General features: G+C 35.2%; 1 pseudogene; it reads left to right on the plus strand.

Moving 5' to 3' along the window:
• Window positions 1–3,117: 3,117 nt before the first annotated feature.
• LOC131762434 (ribulose-phosphate 3-epimerase-like) lies at window positions 3,118–3,786 on the plus strand (annotated as a pseudogene).
• The last annotated feature ends 2,720 nt before the right edge of the window (window positions 3,787–6,506 follow it).

The following is a 6,506-nucleotide window of genomic DNA, read 5'->3' on the forward strand; positions in this document are numbered from 1 at the left end:
AGACAAAGAAAGACAAATATCGCTTATTGCAGAATTTTTAAAAAATGATACAACTGGAATTGGCATATACACACTACTGTAATTAAAATAGATAACCAAAAAGGATCTCCTGTATAGCATAGGGAACTCTACTCAATATTCTATAATAACCTAACTGGGAAAACAATTTGGAAAAAATAGATATATGTATAACTGCATCACTTTGCTGTACACGTGAAACCAACACAACATTGTAAATCAACTATACTCCAACATAAAACAAAAAATTTTTAAAAATAAGTGTAATAACAACAACAAAAAAGAATAAACCCATGCACTTATGCTCAATTAGTCTAACAAAAAAGGAGGCAAGAATATACAATGAGGAAAGGACCGTTTCTTCAATAAGTGGTGCTGGGAAAACTGGACAGCTACAGGTAAAAGAATGAAATTAGAAAAATTTCTAACACTACATGAAAAAATTCAAACTTGGTTAAAGAGCTAAATGTGAGACCAGAAACCATAAAAATCCTAGAAGAAAACATAGGCAGAACACTCTCTGACATAAATCGTCACAATATTTTTTTGGATATGTCTCCTAAGGCAAAAGAAACAAAAGCAAAAATAAACAAATAGAACCTAATTAACCTTAAAAGCTTTTGCACAGCAAATGAAGCCACTGACAAAATGAAAAGACACCCTACTTAATGGGAGAAAATATTTGCAAATGGTATGATCATTAAGGGGTTAATATCAAAATATATCAACACCTCATACAACCCACTATCAAAAAAAAAGAAAAAACCACACACACACACACACACACACACACACACACACACACAAAACAGTCAGAAAATGGGCAGAAAATCTGAACAGACATTTTCCCAAAGAAGTCATACAGATGGACAACAGGTGTACAAGATGCTCAACATATCTAATGATCAGAGAAATACAAACCAAAACCCCAATAAGATATCATATCACTTCACACCTGTCAGAATGGATATTATCAAAAAGACCACAAAAAACAAATGTTGGTGAGAATGTCGAAAAACGGTACCCTTGCACACTGTTTCTGGGAATGTAAATTAGTGCAGCCACTGTGGAAATTAGTGTGGAGTTTCCTCAAAAAAAGCCCTAGAAATAGAAATATCACTTCATCCGACAATTCCACTCCTGGGTATGTATCTGAAGAAAATGAAAACACTAATTTGAAGAGATACCTATACCTCAATAATGTTCATAGCAGTATTATTTACAACAGCCAAGATATGGAAGCAGCCCAAGTGCCCATCAATAGAGGGATGGATAAAGAAGATGTAGTGTATGTGTGTGTGTGTGTGTGTGTGTGTGTGTGTGTGTGTGTGTGTGTGTGTATATATATATATATATATATATATATATAATGGAATATTACTCAGCCATAAAAAAGAACAAATTTTGCCATTTGCAAAAAAGTGGTGGACCTGGAGGGTATAATGTTTAATGAAATAAATCAGAGTGAAAGAAAATGCTTTATATGATCACTTCTATGTGGAACCTAAAAAATGAATGAATATAAGAAAAGAGGAACAGACTTACAGATATAGGGAACAAACTAGTGGTTACAAGTGGAGAGTGGGAATGAGGGGAGGGAAAAATAGGGTAGAGGATTAAGAGGTAGAAACTAATATGTATAAAATAATAAGCTACATTGTACAGCACAGGAAATATAGCCAATATTTTAAATAGATTTAAATGGAGTGTAATCTATAAGAAACATGAAGCACTATGTTTTACACCTGAAACTAATATTGTAAACCAACTATACCTCAACAAAATAAATAAAATACAATTATAGGTTTTAACTCACTGAAGGTCCAAATGATTTCAAAAGTGAATCTACCAAACATTTAAAAATAAATAATGTCACTTATTTATAATGATGGAACTACATAATATATGTACTGGTAGAACTACAAAATCATTTCCCAAAAATAGAATCAGTGAAAACAATCTTCCAATGTTATTATGACTTCAGCATATTATCAAAACCAGACAAAGACATTATAAGTAAAGATCAATCTCTCATGAATATGGACAGAAAATTCCTAACAAAGTATTAGCAAATCGAATCCAGGAACGTATAAAAAAGACAACACATCATGACCAAGTGAAATTTGTCCACAGAATGCAAGGCTGGTTCAATATTGGGAAACAACCAATGAATCTGATCATATTAAGAGGCTAAAGAAGAGAAACCATATCAATAGATGTAAAAAAAAAAGTATTTGACAAAATGCAAGATCCATTCATGATGAAAACTCTCAGTGAACTGTGATAGAAGGTAAAATGCTTAACCTAATGCAGAGTATCTATAAAAAGTCCTTAGCTAATATTAGAGCTAACATTGAGAAACTGAATTATTTCCCTCTAATATCTTGAACAAGTCACGAAATGTCCCCTCTCACCATTCCTCTTCAATATCACACTTAAAGTCCTAACTAGTGCAATACAGCAAGAAAGATAAATAAAAGCAATCAAACTTGAAAGAAAGAAATAAAACTGTCTATATTCAGATGACATGATTTCCTATGCAAAAAATCCCAATGAATCTATAAATTTTTTTTCCAGAAATATTAAATGAGTTTAAGCAAATTTGCAGATACAAGTTCAATTTACAAAAATCAATTGTATTCTGATATACTGGGAATCAATAATTGGAATTGAAGGTAAAAAAACAACAACAACAAAAATGTAAAATAATAGCCTAAAATGAAGAATGTAGGTATAAATCTAACAAATTCATTCAGGTTATGTATGTGGAAAACTATAAATCGCCAATGAGAGAAATCAAATAAATCTAAATAAGCTGAGAGAGATGTCATATCCATGGACTGGAAACCTCAATATTGTTAAAATGTTAATTCTTTCCAAGTGGATCAATAGATTTAATACAATCTGAGTCAAGAATCCATTAAGAATTTATTAGATAATGACTAGTTGATTCTAAAATTTACATTCAAATCAAAGGAACTAGATTAGCGAAACAATGTGTAAAGGAAGAACAAAGTTGAAGAACTCACATTTTCCAATTTCAAGATTTACTGTGCTGATTCAGTAATCAAGACAGTGTATTTCTAGAGAACTAGCACCATGGCTTCTCGCTACAAGATTGGCCCATCCATCCTCAACAGTGACCTGGCCAGTTTAGGGGCCGAGGGCCTCCAGATGCTGGACTCTGGGGTCAATTATCTGCACCTGGATGTAATGGACGGGCATTTTGTTCCCAACATCACCTTTGGTCACCCTGTGGTAGAAAGCCACTGAAAGCAGTTAGGCCAGGACCCTTTCTTTGACATGTATAGGATGCTGTCTGGGCCAGAAGAGTGGGTAAATCCAATGGTTGTAGCAGGAGCCAATCAATCTACCTTTCATCTTGAGGCTACCGAGAACCCAGGGGCTTTGATCAAAGACATTTGGGAGGATGGAATGAAGGTTGGCTTTGCTATCAAATGAGGGACTACAGTTGAATATTTGGCACCATGGGCTAATCAGACAGATATGGCCTTGGTTATGGCAGTGGAACCTGGGTTTGGAGGGCAGAAATACATGGAAGATATGATGCCAAAGGTTCACTGGTTGAGGACCCAGTTCTCATCTTTGGACATAGAGATTGATGGTGGAGTAGATCCTGACACCATCCATAAATGTGCAGAGGCAGGAGCTAACATGATTGTGTCTGGCAGTGCCATTTTGAGGAGTGAAGATCCCAGATCTGTGATCAACCTGTTAAGAAATGTTTGCTCAGAAACGTTCTCTTGATTGATGAAAGCACAAGGAGTCCAGTGTTTCCACATATGAGATCTCCTTTATACTGGAAAACAAGAATATTGACTACCAAATCATAACACAATTGAGGCAGTGTTACTTTTCTGAGCATTTATTCCAGTGACTAAAATCCATTATGCTGAATGTTCTAAGAGGTTAGTAATTTGTGTGTATAAGTACATTTTTAGGATGGAATTTAAAGATTAGTGTCGTAAAATACCATTTTTACTGGGAGACGATTTTTATAAAGAATAAAAATATTGCTGTATTAAGATTATGAACAGAAATGTGTCTTAATGCCTAAGGAAGACATATAAGCTACTATGAAAAACAAAGTGTAGTACTGGAAAAAGGATAGACACATAGATGAGGAAATCAAATAAAAAGGAATAGATCCACACGAATATAGCCAACAGCTTTTGACAAAGGCTCAATGGTAACTTAATAAAGGACAGTCTCTTCAACAAGTGAAGTTGGAAAAATTGGACATTGATATGCAAAAATAAAAAAGTAATAAAAATAAGTCCCAGCACACAAATCACACCTTATACAAAAATTTGATCATAGGTCAAAATGTAAGACATTAAACTATAAAATTAATGGTCAATTTTTTAGAGATGGCACCAACAGCAAAACCCATGAAAGAAAATATCAATAAATTGGACATTATCAAAACGTTAGAAATTTCTCTGCAAAAGAGACACTGTTAAGAGACAGAAAAGACAAACCACAGACTGTGAGAAAGTATTTGAAAATCACATCTCTGATAAATGGCTTCAAGGAGAACATATTGAAAACTCTCAAAATTCAACCATAAGAAAACAATCCAATAAAATATGGATAAAAGATCTGAACAGAACTTCACCAAAGATAAACAGATAAAATAAATACATCAAGTGATGGTCAATATCCTTTATAATTGGAGAAATGCAAATTAAAACAACAATGAGATGTCACTACACACGTATTAAGAAACTAAAATCCCCCCAAATGACAGTACCAAATATGGGCAAGAATGTGGAACATTTATTGTTCAGGGAGTTCAAAATTGTTCAGGCACTTTGGAAGACATTTTGGCAGTTTTTTATAAAATTAAATATAGATTTACCATATAGTCAAGAAATTTCACTTTTAGGTTTTCACCCAGGTAATCTGAAAACTTATGTTCACACATAAAACACTTTTACAGCTGTTTTCTTCATATAACTAAAACTAGAAGCAACCAAGTTGTTCCCCAACAGGGGAATGGAGAAATAAATAATACTATTCAGAAATAAAAAGAAATGAGCTATAGTTTCATGCTACATTAATAATTTTTTTTTTTTTTTTCTGTACACAGGCCTCTCACTGTTGTGGCCCCTCCCATTGCGGAGCACAGGGTCTGGACGCGCAGGCTCAGCGGCCATGGCTCACGGGCCCAGCCGCTCCGCGGCATGTGAGATCTTCCCGGACCGGGACACGAACCTGTGTCCTCTGCATTGGCAGATGGACGCTCAACCCCTGCGCCACCAGGGAAGCCCTACATGAATAAATCTTACATGCATTTTGCTAAGTGGAATAAACCAGTCAGAGAAGGCTACCTATTAAATGACTCCATTTATATGGCCTTCTGGAAAAAGCAACACAATGAAGATGGAAAACAGATCAGTAGTTGCTAGTTGTTGTTCAAGAGGGGTGGGAGGTTAACTACAGAGAGGACACACAGGGAACTATAGATATATAAGTCTATAATATTAGAAAAAAGACCATCATCCAGGATGCTGGGGGATGCCACGATGGAATACTGACTGTAAAAAATAAAGGTAACTCTATTACCAACATGTGAGATGATAACCACACTGAAGGGGAAGTGAGGGAGAAACTGCCTTAGTTAATCTTGGAAAATGATGTTTGACTGGAACTACTGGTCTAAAGACAAAAAGGAACTTATAAATAAACAAATATAATGAATGGTGGATTGTGTGAGCCAGGTTTCTCAGTGTCAGAGAGGGAAAGTAGAAATGATAAAGAAGGAAAGGCTAATAGGTGAAGTAAGCAAGGTAGCAGACTATGAGACCCCAGTGCTTCCCCCCAACAAACAACAACAACAACAAACATAATAAATAACATCTACACAGCAATGAAAATAGCTCTGGGAGAGCTCTGAAGTATAGTAAAGGAGGTGCAGAAACACCTGGAGCCCAGACATTGAGGATGTCTACACAGAAAACATAGGAAGCATTTTGCTTGCATCATCCCAATCTCCAGTGTGGCACAGCTAGGTGACAAGAGGAATCCTCTTGGTGTTACTGCTCTCCATGGGAGAAAGAATATATAAACTCAAAGACTGGTCACTTGAAATTATCCATTCAGAGAAAAAAAAAAAGAAAAAGAAAAAAGGAATGACATGGAGTGTTCTGCTGATGTTTTCCTCTAAGAGTTTTAGAGCGTCTGGCCTTACACTTAAGTCTTTCATCCATTTTGAGTTTATTTTTGTGTATGGTGTTGTTAGGGAGTGTACTAATTACATTATTATAGGCAGAACACTCTATGACATAAATCACAGCAAGATCCTTTTTGACCCACCTCCTACAGAAATGGAAGTAAAAACAGAAATAAACAAATAGGACCTAATGAAACTTAAAAGCTTTTGCATAGCAAAGGAAACCATAAACGAGATGAAAAGACAACCCTCAGAATGGGAGAAAATATTTGCAAATGAAGCAAGTGACAAA

The sequence above is a fragment of the Kogia breviceps genome, chromosome 9 (assembly GCF_026419965.1).
Source record: "Kogia breviceps isolate mKogBre1 chromosome 9, mKogBre1 haplotype 1, whole genome shotgun sequence".
Lineage (NCBI taxonomy): Eukaryota > Metazoa > Chordata > Mammalia > Artiodactyla > Physeteridae > Kogia > Kogia breviceps.